Consider the following 14,957-nt stretch of genomic DNA (forward strand, 5'->3'; position numbering starts at 1 on the left):
AATGAAACAATTAAAACACCTAGTGTTCGCACCCCGCCCCACAAAATATTTGCCAGATTTGAAATGCCAGACCTCTCTGGGGACAGAACTCGAACCTGTAGTGCCGCCACCACCAAGACCCTTTCCCTAGAAGCTATTTATGCTCCTCGCTTGGTGGAGGCATCCATACAATGATCTTTGTGCCCCCACATGCCAGGGTGACCAGAAGTCATAACAGCAAAGAAGGACAAGGCACGGAAAAATGTAGGACATTCAATAATGATGTAGGACATTCCCAAAGAAAAGCTAAAATCACTAATATAAATTAACGCTTCTTAGTCCTGCAGCTGCTCAAAGTGGAGGGCATTTTGGAATTTCATGGAGGATATGTCCTGGAAAAGGAGGACGTCTGGTCATTCTGGCACATGTGGAGTAAGTGGGTCTTTTCGATATTGTTTTTTAATATTAAAACTAGAACCTTGCATTGAGCTGGGAAGCAGACCAGGAGCCATTGCAACTGACAGAGCACTGGATAGTTAACAGCCCAGTCATCCTCAGTTGAAATCTCCACTCAGACAAACCGCATAGTCAGAGAAATGTGTATTCCTGACAACACAAGTTGAACGTGAGTCAACAGTGCGATGCGGCAGCTAACAAGGCCAATGCGATTTTAGGCTGCATCAATAGAAGTATAGTGTCTAGATCAAGGGAAGTAATAGTGCCACTGTATTCTGCTCTGGTCAGGCCCCACCTGGAATATTGTGTCCAGTTCTGGGCACCACAATTTATAAAGGATGTTGAGAAACTGGAGTGCGTCCAAAGGAAGGCGACTAAAATGGTGAAGGGTCTGGAAACCTTGCCCTATGAGGAACGACTCAGGGAGCTGGGGATGTTTAGCCTGGAGAAAAGAAGGTTAAGAGGTGATATGATAGCTCTGTTTAAATATTTGAAGGGATGTCATATTGAGGAGGGAGCAAGCTTGTTTTCTGCTGCTCCAGAGACTAGGACCTGGAGCAATGGATGCAAGCTGCAGGAAAAGAGATTCCACCTCAACATTAGGAGGAACTTCCTGACAGTAAGGGCTGTTCGACAGTGGAACAAACTCCCCCAGAGTCTAGTGGAGTCTCCTTCCTTGGAGGTCTTTAAGCAGAGGCTAGATGGCCATCTGTTGGGGATGCTTTGATTTGGATTTCCTGCATGGCAGGGGGTTGGACTGGAAGGCCCATGCGGTCTCTTCCAACTCTATGATTCTATGATTCTATATTATATTACGATTATTATTATTATTATTATGCTTCAAAAACTGAATTTCCTACAACATTTGCAACATGCTAAACACAAGTTTTGACATGCTCCCAGAAATTTACATATTGATCATGACTCACAAAACCTCCCAAATATCAGCAAGGAAACATTGGAGAAAAGATCTTGTATATGATCTTATATATGTTCACCGCAGCAAGACTACTCCTAGCACAACTTTGGAAGACAAAGAAACTACCCATAATAGATGCATGGTGAATTGATCAGAGATTGATCAGCAAAGAAAAATGGAAGCATTAGACATGTGTATCAGCAATCAGACTATCAAATTATGCCCATTTTGCCTTCCAGTGACAAATTGCATAGCAAAGCATGCTAAACACAAGATACAGAGGCGAGGAAAATCATTGGCTATATAACAAACAGAAATGTTTCACTGCGCAGGAGGACATTACTGCAAAAAAAGAGAAGATAAATCTATTACCAAGTCAGTATGCTTGCTGGGAGGCTGGGTGGCCATTTGTCGGGGTGCTTTGTTTTGTTTGTGAGTTCCTGCATGGCAGAGTTTGGACTGGATGGCCCTTGTGGTCCCTTCCATCTCTATGATTCTATGGATGACTGTTGCCACTTTGGCGACAGGGAAAACACTGGATTGGACTGTTCTAACTTCAGTTGTTCTTAAATACTTGAGAACTGGCCATCAAATATAGCTTGATAGTCTTGTAAACACCTTGAAGGCATGAGCTTCTACAGACGAGAATTCGAAGTTCAGGCTATAATTTAAACAATGGAGCTTTTTTGAAAGGATGTTATAGTAATTCGTTACCAGTAATTCCAAGGCAGCTACTTCTTGGGAAAGTGAGACACATTTGACTGATGATTATTGGCCTGAAAGGTGGAATTGAAGGACGTTATTGTAATTCATTACAAGTAATTTGGCACAAGTAATTCAAAGGCAACTACTTCTTGTAAAAGTGACTTGGAAAAATATATTTGACTGATGGTTATTAGCTTGAAAAGTGGAATAAAATAAAATAAAAAAAGAAAAGTGGAATTGATAGTAATTCATTACAAATGGATTTCTCATTTGTAATGAATTACTCATTTGATAGAGTAATTCATTACAAATAATTCGTTACAAGTAATTCAAAGGCGGGTACTTTTTGGAAAAGGGAGACACGTTTTATTGGCCAAAAAGGTGGAATTGCAGTAATTCATTACAAGTAATTCATAACAAGTAATTCAAAGGCAAGTACTTATTGGCGTCACATTTGACTGATGTTTATTGGCCCAAAAAGTAGAGTTCAAAAACATTACTGATGAGGATTCGCCCGAAAGGTGGAATTGAACCACTCTGTCGCTAAACAGCTACAGGTTTGAAGCCTGCACCCCAGACCACTGAGGATCATCCGGGCATCTGTTTCAGTCAGCTCCATCTGTATATATAGCTGTATTTTCTTAAAACTCTTAGGTCATGGTGACGTTAGGAGCAGAATGAGAGCACGATCCCATTTTACACAAAAGGATGGAGTCTAATAACCTTATATCGCTTCACAGTACACTGTTTTACTCATCTATGTCCAAATCTGTATTCTTATTCATCTATTTTGAAGAAAACCCTGTAAATACTCCACTTTTTCCTTTTTTCTGCTCGTTCTGGTGCCGTATGCAAATTTACTTGAGGCTGATTGGCTTTCCCTCCTAGAGAACAGCTTCTTAAAGAGACAGTGCCCCCCCCCCCCCCCCCCCGCCTCTGCTGCTCTTATTAAAATGAGACGGTGGCTTTTGAGCCTATGAGCCAGAGTGGCATAGTGGTTTGAGAGTTGGACTGGGGCTCTGGAGGCCAGGGTTCAAATCTCAGGAGGGTTATGGAAGCCCATTAAGTCTCGTTGTGCAGGTCACACTCTCTTAGCTTTAGATGATAGCAATGTCAAACTTGGCAAGAAAACCCTATAAAGAGGTTCACTTTTGGGTCATCATTAATAAGAAATGGCTGAAGGGACCTTCAGATGAGCCAGGAGATGAAGGATTTCATAGGAGAAGGGCAAGAAATAAGGGGCCAAATAAAGATTTACTTTATTTATGGTTGTGGGCATGTGGGGAAAAGTTGCCTCTAGGATTGCAGCTCCCATAATCCCCCTTGCAAGTTTTCCAAGTTCTACACAAATGCCAGGCATTTCCATCCTCTGCATTTTGAGCAGCCTGTGATCTATGGAGGGGGGGGGAAGTTCTCTGTATATGCTCAGTGGCAAGATACACAGATTTTGCAATCCATAGATTGCAAAAGGCCGACTGGGATGCCAAAGTGGCCTGATGTCCTCGTCGCTACAAAGGAGGACCAAGCACCGTGAAATGTAGGAGATTCCAGGAAAATGGAGGACATGATGACATAAAAGCTAAAAGCCCACACACACACACACACACACACACACACACACACAGAGACACACATATATAATGTAAACTTCATGCTTCTTATCCAGGCTGAAAATGGAGGGCATTTTGGAACCCTCCCTGGACAGAAGGTTGAAATGGAGGACATGTCCTGGAAAAGGAGGATGTGTCTGGTCACCAAGGTGGGACACGCTTCCATTTTTGCAAAGGCAAGCTTATCCAGGGCCATTTCCTAAGACTGAGATTATGGCCTGAGAGGACAGATGGAAATGCGCTCAGAAGCAAGCCAGACCATGACCATGAAACCCACTGGCTGACCTTGGGCAAGTCACACTCTCTCAGCCTCAGGGGAAGGCAATGGCAAACCCCCTCTGAACAAATCTTGCCCAGGAAACCTCATGATAGGGCCACCTTTGTTGTTGCGTGCCTTCAGGTCATTTCCAACTTATGGTGAGCCTCAGGCAGACCTAATATTACTGTATTATTATTATTATTGTTAACATTTATTTATAGAGCGCTGTAAAGTTTGCACAGTGCTTTACATAGTAAGGGTCAAATAAAATAAGAAGAAAAACAGCAACTTCGAGGGGGGCCTTCTGGTGCTGTGCATTCAAGCGCTGGAAGATGTGCACAATGTTTCTCTGAAGTGCATCCAAAGCAGGCCTGTGAGTGGAAAGGGTGCGTCCTCTTTGCCCTTTTCCCAGAAGGAGGCGGCTGCATTTCCAGCTCTGCTTTCTTTCCACCCGCACCCACCCTGCTTCCCTAGAACTGTGAAGGGTTTCTTAACAACATCTCCAGGGAAAGGAAGAGGGGGAAATGCAAGAACCTTCACCAGTAATCTGCCCCTCCTGTCTCCCACATGAAAAAGAGATTTTTCTTTCCACTGCATTCGCTTCTCTGCCTTCTAAGCATAGGTCACTGAGTTCCATCCAAACAGGACACAGATTCTCATCATCATCATCATCATCATCATCATCTTCTTCTTGCACTTCAGACTTCTGGTTCTTTCTTTTGTGCATTCCGTGCTAGAAACTTCTCTTGGGTGGCTAGCTTGCTTTTTCCCTCCCACACCTTCCCAGATGTTTCCAAGCCAGGAAGTTGTTTGGATTTGTGAAGTCGAAGGCTTTCATGGCCGGCATCCATAGTTTTTTGTGGGTTTTTCGGGCTATGTGGCCATGTTCTAGAAGAGTTTCTTCCTGACGTTTCACCAGTATCTGGGGCTGGATTTGGATTGTTTGGCATGATGACAGACACAGATTTACCAGCATTCGATTTACTGGCACAAGCAGAGTTTGCAGCGAAGAATTTTTATTGCCTACCTATTCCACAAGGCTCTAGAGAATTAAAAGAAGAAAGGCCTTCTTTTTTATTCAAAGGTTTCATATGCACTGTCTCTGATACCAATGTTTACGAGTGTATATACAAAGTCACTCATTTTAGGGTCTTTTTTCCCCACAACAAGAAGTGGCCTATTTTCTTCATCTGTTCCCTAAAATGTGGTGGCAGTCCCCTCATGCCCTCTATGTTGCATTTGTGTGTGTGTTGTGTATGCCTTCAAGGGGTTTGGACATATGTCAACCCTAAGGCGAACCCTATCACAGGGTTTTCCGGGCAAATTTCTTCAGAGGGGATTTGTCATTGCCATCCTCTGAGGCTGAGAGAGTGTGACTTGACCAAGATCACCAAGTGGGTTTTCATGGCCAAGCAGGAATTTGAACCCTGGTCTCCTGAGTCCTAGTCTATCACTCAACCACTAAACCATGCTGTCATATTTGGGAGCATATGGAGGCCAAAAATCATTTTGGTTATTATTATTATTTATTTATTTTTGCCTATTTCTTGACTCCCAGGGGACTCTAGTGTCCACAAACGCAGCCAGTGGTCCATGGACTGCAGTCTGCCCACCTCTGCTCTAGAATAAGCGAGACTGTGGATATGAAAGTACTCTACTGTGTTCTTTGGCTATTCATACCCTCATTCCACTTACTGCTTTTACATGGCAATATTCTCTGTATTCATTTGTTACGTTTTTATATTATTCCCTTTCTTTGAGGATCTTAGTAGGGGACATGGGCCCCAGTCACTTTTTTTTTCCTTTGCAATAATTCTGCAATTAGGTTAGGCTGGAAAAAAGGAAAAAAGAGGGAGGGACTGAGGGAGACCTTTGAGACTGAGGACTCATCCAGACTGGCCTAATCTTGGGCTTTGATGGGAATTGTATCTGTACTTTTAGAGATTTGATGTACTTTCTACCCTGGCCTATTTCTTATGAATTTCCAGCACCAGTTGTAACTTTTAAAACCCAGTGCATGGGGTGAGTTTCCCACCCTGTCTCAGGAGGTTTTTAATTTTTTTTTTATCCAGACAGGGGTAAAATCCCACATCTGTATGCATTGTTCTCTGCACGTTTTGGTAGACACATTGATGGCATGTGGGATGACCTTCCTTCTCTCATTACATTCTTCTTGGTTCTTTTTCTCCAACCCCTTTCTTTTATAGTTATAGTGATATAGAACTAAAACACACACACACACAAATGTGTGAGACAGGGAACAAGAATATGGGGAGGAGATAATAGTGGAGGAAGGTGTTGAATTGAGGTGTTGAGTTCAGGACACAGATAATGGGGAAATAAGATTATCCAAACAGAATAGCCCAACATTTACTGGCACTATTGGCCCATCTGGAGAAGCACAAAGTAATCCAGATTGGTCCAAATTAATCCAGTGAGTTTCTTACTACTATAGCACACTGGGTTCAGTTAGATATCATCAGTGAATGTCGTCTTTATTTACATCCTACTCTTTCCCCAAAATGGGACTCAAAGTAGCTTACAATTTAAATCAATAACAATGCAGCCAAAAACAAAAAGGGGAAACATTAAGATAGAATTAAACTATTAAAATACCCTTTAAGAAGGTAGAAAGCAATTAAAATAAGTAGTTCAAGAAAATGAGAGCCTGCATGGTGTAGTAGTTTGAGTGTTGGACTAGGGCACTGGTAAACCAAGGTTTGAATCCCAGCTCAGCCATGGAAACCCACTGAGTTTGGCAAGTCACACTCTCATCCTTAGAAGATGGCAATGGCAAACCTCCTCTGAAGAAACTTGCCAAGAAAATCCTGTAATAGGAGAATGCCTTAGAGTCACCATAAGTCAGAAACTACTTGAAGGCACATAACAACAACAAGTTCAGATAAGCAATCATTTCTATTTCTCATTTCTCATTGATGGATGCAGATGGGTTCTACAGTGACAATTCTTAGATTATAGAGATGTCTGGCAAAACTAAAACAGGTCCCACAAAAAAGAAAGAGAGCTTCAGGTGACCGCTTTCTGGAAGCAGAAGAATTGAGGAATGATGACCTCTTCCCTGCATGTGTTCCATCAAGCTAAAAGTTTGTTTGAAGCCTGTGGGAGCTGATATCAGTGTGAAAGAATGACTGGCCATTTAAGATTGCATCAAGTTAATGTATAAGACAGGGATGCGGGTGGGACAGGGGAAATAGACTTGCCTTGTGGAATTCCTGTCATATTTATTCTGGCACAATTTCTGAAAAAGGCTGCAAGAAGCAGCATGTTAACATTGGGATTGTCATGATTTCAGCCCAAAGGCATTAAACCCTACTAACCTTCTGATGGAAATCAGAAGGGTTGCCAAAGGACAGCAAAACCTTCCAATGTTGTGTAAGGCTATTCCACTTTCTCTTTTGTTTGTGCTCCTCTTTTTGCTCTCTGCTGGTGATAATAGATGGCTGTGTCTGAGAGCCAATGTGGTGTAGTGGTTTGAGTGTTAGACTAGGACTCCAGGAGACTAGGGTTTGAATCCATGGATTCAGTCCCGGAAACACACTGGATGAACTTGGGCAAGTCACACACTTTCTGTGTAAGAGGAAAGGAATAGCACTCTGTAAGAGGAAGAGAATTTCTCAAAGAAAACTTTATGATAAGGTCACTGCAAGTCATAATCAACTTGTGCAAGCCAATATGCATGCACACCCACATGTGCATTACCGTGCACAATGGCATTGCATGTATAGCTCTATTTCTACAGCCTTCAATCAAATACTGTATGGACATTTTGCACCAGACAAAAATGACCCACCATTTCTTCCCTGGGTAGAATCCTAGTGGTGTGCTATGTTGGCAAACCTATGCCTGTGCAACTATGCTGGCCTGGGCAATGGTGCCAGGAAAAAAAAACACATGCTCTAACTTTTCCAATTTCGATGGAACATTCCTGATTAATTCTGTCATCCCACTTTTTCAGCTGCTTTAAAAATATCTCAGGGCCCACCTGGAGTGGTTGAAAGTACAGTACACAGAGTTTCCAGGACTTTTTGTTTCAATAGTGCAGTACTCCTATATTTTTGTTTCTATAGTGCAGTACAATAGTTCTATATCCAAACACTTTATTGAAATATATCAGTTTCAAAGTTTTCTCCAGACCTTCAGATCCACTTTTATGTTTCTTTTTTCATGTACCTTTTTTTTTATTTATTTAGAGGGTTGTGGCTTGTCTGTAAGCACTTTCCCCTTCCTGTCCATCCTCCTTTCCGCACTTCTTTCAATCCTCTCTCTCCATCCTCCCCCTGGAAAACCTCATGGGAAAGGCTGCCCCATGAAACTGAAAGCTTCAGTTTCTCTCTCCTCCTCCCACATTCCCCTTTTGTTTTGGGGTTACCTGCAGCAAACTCATTTCAAAGTATAAAAATAGTTAGCATTCAATTTGCCCTTCCCAATAGTCTCAGGCAAAAGGAAACTGCTGCACCCTCTGTGAACTTGTGTGTTCTTCCTCATTTAATAACTTTTGTCATCTTGACCATACTTGGATATTGGTCGGCCACCTGCATTCCAATTTTTGTCTGTAAAATGTTGGAGGTTGTGAAAAGCTATGAGTACAATGGGTTTGAAGGGAGTAAAGTAGTGGAGAAAGAGGTTGCTCAGATTCAGCAGAATTTTGTTGCCTTCCCTTGCTGCCATAGTGCGATCCTGGAAAAAAGTGCAACCACTAGTATAGTACACTCAGTAAAGTAGTCACTCATTTCTGCCTTTATTGCACATATAAAACCAATACACTGTGCAAACTCCTTGGGGCCATCCAAGAAACATCATTGGCATTGTGAACAAAAACACAGTTCCTTGCTCAAGGCTCAGTTTTGAGAGGCTGGAAACCCTTACTTATTAGTGGGGCTGCAGAATCCGTCCAATATGTGTTGATGTTCGTTCATGGTAATCTCAAGAACAAAACCTAGCTTTACAAGATTATGATGTCTTAATTATTTTCTCCCCTCTAAAGGACTCTAAAAGTTGAAATGTTCAGCCTGTCTAAACCCTCCTAGGTCTCTTCACAGTGCTTTTTGGCTTGTTCCCTTTCCCACCTCTTCACTGCCATGGAGTTTGTGTCACCCAGATTTTATTATTAAAATTATTATTTGGGGGTGAAGTGTTGGAAGGAGCTGGGGGGGGCTTGGGTTAGAAAGGGCTGCTATTTTTAGCCCATGCAATGAAATCTCAGCTGCTGGTGACGTGGGTGCTGAAATGTCAGTGTGAAACAGATTGGAACAAATTAAGAGTGTGGTGCTGTCATCAAGAGAAGCAGGCAGCTTGCCAGCGGGGTTGTAGCTGGATGTACTGCAGATACCCTGTGTGTGTTTGTGTAGGGGGGGGGGAGATATTTGAACAAGCAAGATCCCATGTCATCCACCTCTTTGACCAACGTCCCCCCCCCCCCCCAGGCCAACTAAAAGTCACTTTTCAATACATGACTTGCCTGTTATTTTGAATGGGAAAAAAAGGATACACCAGGCAGTAACCTGATAGGAACAAACAACAGTTATTTCCAGGTCGATTGTGCATTTAGCAAACTGGGTCAAGTCCTCCTCTGATGTCATACCGGTGACTCACATCAAGGAACAAAGTAGTTCTTTGTGTCTTGTTGTTCTTTTCCCCAGTGGTGATGATGCTGACGTAGGAAGGAGGGGCAGGTTTCAAAACCATATTAGCTGTTACTTGAGTTCATTAATCTGTAATGGCTGGTTCCAGGAACACTCAGGAATTGTGTTGGAAGTAGGAAGTGTTTGATATGTTGAAACTGAACTGCAGAAAACTTTGAAAAATGTAGTCATCTCCCATATTCATCCACTGAGAGAAAGGGCTGGCTCCTTCAGAAAGCCCATATGGTCCTCTCCTGTTATGGCTTTTGCCACAGAGAGATAATAGATGTCTCATGAGCAAGTACCTTGCTGTTTTCTTGCTCCAGCAAGGTGGCAGCAAGTGGCCTTAATGGGATATAACAGTGTCATCCCTGTGGCTCAGGTGGCATTAGTGGGTTCACCTTGAACCCATCAAAGGATTCACCATGATTCTTGGCCTTTCATCTGAAAGCCACTACACTGGTGTCCAACATTTTCCTCTCTGCCTCTCCTTTTTTGGTTTGAGTACAATTAGCTTCATAAAGTCTTCTGAAAGCACAAAGGTTACATGTTTTTTTTAAAAATCTTTGAGTTAGCCTAACCAAGGCTTTCTCTCATCATAGGGTTTTTGAGGTAAAAGGCACTCAGGAATGGCTAGACATTGCCTTCTTCTCCACAGTACTAAATCCTTCAAAGTTAGTTAAAGTGCCACTTCCATTGTCTTTGACAGATTTGTCTTCCCTGATATTCTGTGGTTATTTGGAACGATGTAGCTACAGGGATACAAAATGAGAACATTGCCTGCCAAATGACATTTTTACCCAATGTCATTTTCCCCCAGTCTCCTATTATGCCTTTTGCCACAGAGGGATAACTTTGGGATAGCTTAAAAGTTCAGAAATACATTTAGAAATACAGTCTAGGCATTGAATGACAAAGTTACCAAGGGAATGCAAACACAGTAAATACACACAAAAATCCTATCAGTGATATCTTTATTGGCCAACCGAAATGCACAATATACTTGTTGCAAACTTCCGAAGCTCCATGGGCTTCTTCATCAGGCAAGATGTTACAAACCAAATAGGAGGAAAAAGAATAAAAACAATTGGAGGCATCTGACAAACAATTGTTAGTCAGATGCCAGCATGTTGTTTCAGTCCTTAGTAAATGTTATGATGTTGAGGATATCTTTTGCAGGCAGGCTCCTCCTTCTTCTGACCATTTGGCAATAGGGAGATTTTCAAAGTCCAGGAGATTTAAAGCCCTTTGAATCTTATCTAGGTTCTTCATGGCTGTCCTTCCAAGTCTACCTTCCCTTCGTGGTGGGACTGTGTGCTCCTATGAGGCAAGAGGCTATGTTGATAGTAGCTTTGCTACTCATGAGGTTTTTCAAGTCAGACAGGATTTTGCTAGCCAGCCAGATTTGTATCTATGCTATGAGTGGGGGGGGGGGGGGGGAGGGGCGGGGAAATACCCAGGATTTTTTTTTTTGGGGGGGGTGTTCCAGACTAAGTGCCACCACTATGTAAGAGTTTTAGATGAGAACTATTTTCAATATCTCATTTTCTGAAATGCTAGAAATTTAGGGAGTGAAGGAAAACTTCATTTGGTGATAGTAGAATTATTATTTGGGTGGGAAACACATTCATTTTATCTCCCCCAGAACGTAGCCAAGGGGGGGTCTATGGGGTCCGGAGCCCCCCTTCCATTAGATACAATGAATGGTGGGTGCTGCCACACCCAAGCCCCATTATAATGGTGGCACTTAGTCTGGAACCCCCCTCCCTTTCCAAAATCCTGGCTACGTCTCTGCCCCCTCCCCCTCTCATGGCATAGCTACAACTCTGGCTGGTTAGCAAAACCCTGTCTGACTTGGGAGACCTCATGAGTAGCAAAGCTACTATCAACATAGCCTCTTGCCTCATAGGAGCACACAGTCCCACCACCAAGGGGAGGTAGACTTGGAAGGACAGCCATGAAGAACCTAGATAAGATCTATAAGTGTAAAGATGTATCAAAAGTAAGAATTATCCAGACCATAGTATTTCTGATATTTCTATATGGGTGTGAAAACTGGACAGTGAAGAAAGTTGACAGGTCAATTCATTTAAAAAGTGCTGCTGAAAGAAATTACTGCAGGTACCATGGACTGCCAAAACTACAGTTTAATTGCTTCGAAGCCACAGCCTTGAATTTGCAAGACCCAAACAAGGCCTTGTGGGGCTCTTGGAGGTCTTTCATTCATACTGTTGCCATAAGTCACAACCAGCTTGAAAAATATAGTAGGCCCTTGATATCTGCTTGGATTTGGTTCCATGATATGGTGGATACCAAAATGTACAATGGATAGCACTATGGGCCCTTCATATCCACTAGGGTTTGGTTTCAGGACCTGCTGTGGATACCAAATTTTGTGGATCCTCAAATCCCAATGAATGTAAAGGCATAGTAAAATAGTGTTCCTTATATAAAATGGCAAAATCAAGGTTTGCCTTTTGGAATTTATATATTTTTAAAATATTTTCAATTTGCGGATGCTTGAAACCATGGATAAGACATTTGCAGATACTGTAAGGACAATAATCAAGGGCCAATAAGCACAAAACTATGTATTTGGAGACTTGCTTGAATACTTTCTGTATAAAATTTGCTACCAGACTCTATAGGAGATTATCAGAGGGGGGGGGGGGAAAGCCAGGAGTAAAAGGCATACTCCCAGCAAAGTTGTGCGATTGTGCTGAAGATTATCAGACACATCGTGCTTATCCAGGACGTAACCCTTAAAGATCCAGGAATGCTCCAGCGACAAACAATTCATGGGGAATTTGCACAATGTTGTTTGATCACACAGTCAGACAACTTTGCCAAGAATATGCCTTTTTCTTCCCCAATTTTCCTCTGTCTGATAATCTCCTATGAGAATGAGCTAGGACAGGGGTAGGCAAACTTTTTGAGCCGGGGGCCAGGTTGCTGTCCCTCAGACAACTGGGGGGCCGAAGCCAAAAAATAAATAAGTAAATAATTTTTTAAAAATTAAATAAATAAATAAACCGGGACAAATGTAGGACAAAATTTTCAAATGAAGGGCACTTTTTAAATAAAAAATGGAGGACACGTGAAAAAAATTGCTGATTTTTAAAAAATGTTAAGATAAATGCATGTTTCTGAGGCTTCTATAGACAATTGCCCCCCCATGCCCCTCGCGCGAGATGCCAAAGGCCCCGGCAGCAATCGGTGACAGGACCAGGCTGGGGCCAGTCCCAAGGCCTCGCCGGGCTGCATTCGGCCCGCAGGCCGCAGGTTGCCTACCCCTGAGCTAGGATATTCAAATACAGGGCCGTTTGTGAAGGAATCTTATCTTCTCAGGTTTACTTTGAACTTTTTCCTACATAAACTTAACACCTCTTCATGGAATCCATATCCATATCTCTTTCTGCAGACTCAGACAGGGCAGCTGGCTTTGGATATATAAATAAAGTATTTGCTTATTTATCAGTCTCACACCCGAGTGTTAGAATTAGCCTGAACAGCTGAGCTACCAGAAGGAAGAGAAAAAAGGATGTTAGTTTTTAAGTGAAATTCAGGTATTGTTTCTGGCAATAAGGACACCTGGCAAAAGCTCACAGAGAGCTACAAGAAGAATTTTTTTGCTCTGAGGTCATTTCCTAGTAATTGTTTACTAGGAAATGCACTATTTATTTTGTTCATTTTGTGCCAGGGAATTTGCATAGATTGTTGCAGACTCCATTGCCTAAAAACAACAAACCATAAAGCAAGACCTAGAATCATAGAATCATAGAATCGTAGAGTTGGAAGAGACTGCAAGGGCCATCCAGTCCAACCCCCTGCCATGCAGGAACTCTCAATCGAAGCATCCCTGACAGATGGCCATCAAGCCTCTGCTTAAAGACCTCCAAAGAAGGAGACTCCACTACACTCTGAGGGAGTGTGTTCCACTGTCGAACAGCCCTTACTGTCAGGAAATTTAAGGTGGCAGTCCAGGGGTTTTTCTGACAGTGCTGATGAGGGCATTTTCTCTCCAAGTAAAAATTCTGCCACCCTGAAAGAAAATTTTCTTTCTGCCACCCAGTTGGTAATGGAAAACTTGAAAAAATCAGAAAGGAATAAGAAAGGAATCAAACTATACTTCTTTCTCGAACACTAGGCTTCTAGCAGTGAGAAGCCTGGGGAGATTGCACTGACTGAACCATTGATAATCCAACCCTGGATAGTCATGGTTGATCATGCTGCCTATGCTCTGATTGCTCTTGAAAAGAGGGCATATGGGGTTTTATTTTATTTCTGAATACACACACACACACACACACACACAGCTTGATCAGAGACAACAGCTGGATAAAATAAATGTTTGCATGTACACTTAGTAGAGAGACAGTGTGGTGTAATGGTTTGAGTGTAGTACTGCAACTCTGAAGACTAGAGTTGAATCCCTGCTCGGCCATGGAAACCCACTGGCTGATCCTGGGCAAGTCTCATTCTCTCAGCCTGTCTCAGGAAGGCAATGGCAAATGCCCTCTGAAGAAACTTTCTAAGAAAACCAATCTTAGGTTTGCCACATGCTGGAAATGACCTGAAGATACACAACACTCACACACACTTAATACAGCATTACCCAACTGGGTTCCCATGTACTGGACTACAATCCCCATCATTCCCACCCTCTGCAGTCATATCTTCAGCTGAGTATATAAAGATAAGCTGAATATGTGAGAGTGGATCTTGTTCTGTTCTAGCCCAGGTCCAGCTGTAACAGTAAAGAAAGTAAGTTGCCTCAGGCAGCAAATGGCATGGATGGGCAGTGCTGGCAGACCCCTGGGCATACCTTCTGTGGAAGATTCAGCCTTGTGTTCTAAGCAGTCCACCTGGTTTCATATTACCAATACACTTCATTTGCTAATCTGGTCAATTTCTGTAAATGAATAGGGAGATAGAGGTGCTATTTTGTCCTTCACCTCAGATGACTAAATGTCTTGGGCCAGCCTTGGCATGGGCAAGAGTAATGCAGTTGTCTAAGCTTCCATCCAGGAGTTGCACACCTTGTTGTGTGTTGTCTGACTCCCTTTCATTCTTAGTAGTGCACCCAAATGACATTTTTGACACTCGTGGTTCAATTTCCCACTGACTATTGATCAACTATTGATCTGTGGACCTACCATTAGACTAAGGCAGCAGAAACATGAAGCCCAGTTGTTGGAGGCAACAGTAGTGTGTACCATGCAGCCTGTCCAGTGCTACCCTGGTTAACTTCCTATCCTCAATTGGAAACTGTTATCCTGTTACCAGTGTTAAAGTAATCTAGCTGGCATTTCACAATAGAATGGAAGGGGTGCCCTATTATTATTATTATTATTATTATTATTATTATTATTATTATTATTATTATT

The 14,957-nt window shown here is 42.4% G+C and overlaps 1 non-coding gene across 1 annotated transcript; it reads right to left on the minus strand.

Annotated features, from left to right (window-relative positions):
- Positions 1-2,570: 2,570 nt before the first annotated feature.
- TRNASTOP-UCA lies at positions 2,571-2,657 on the minus strand. The gene has a single exon. It is a non-coding gene; the product is annotated as a tRNA-Sec (tRNA).
- Positions 2,658-14,957: the final 12,300 nt, after the last annotated feature.

Source organism: Sceloporus undulatus, chromosome 1 (genome assembly GCF_019175285.1).
Source record: "Sceloporus undulatus isolate JIND9_A2432 ecotype Alabama chromosome 1, SceUnd_v1.1, whole genome shotgun sequence".
In the NCBI taxonomy this organism is placed as follows: domain Eukaryota; kingdom Metazoa; phylum Chordata; class Lepidosauria; order Squamata; family Phrynosomatidae; genus Sceloporus; species Sceloporus undulatus.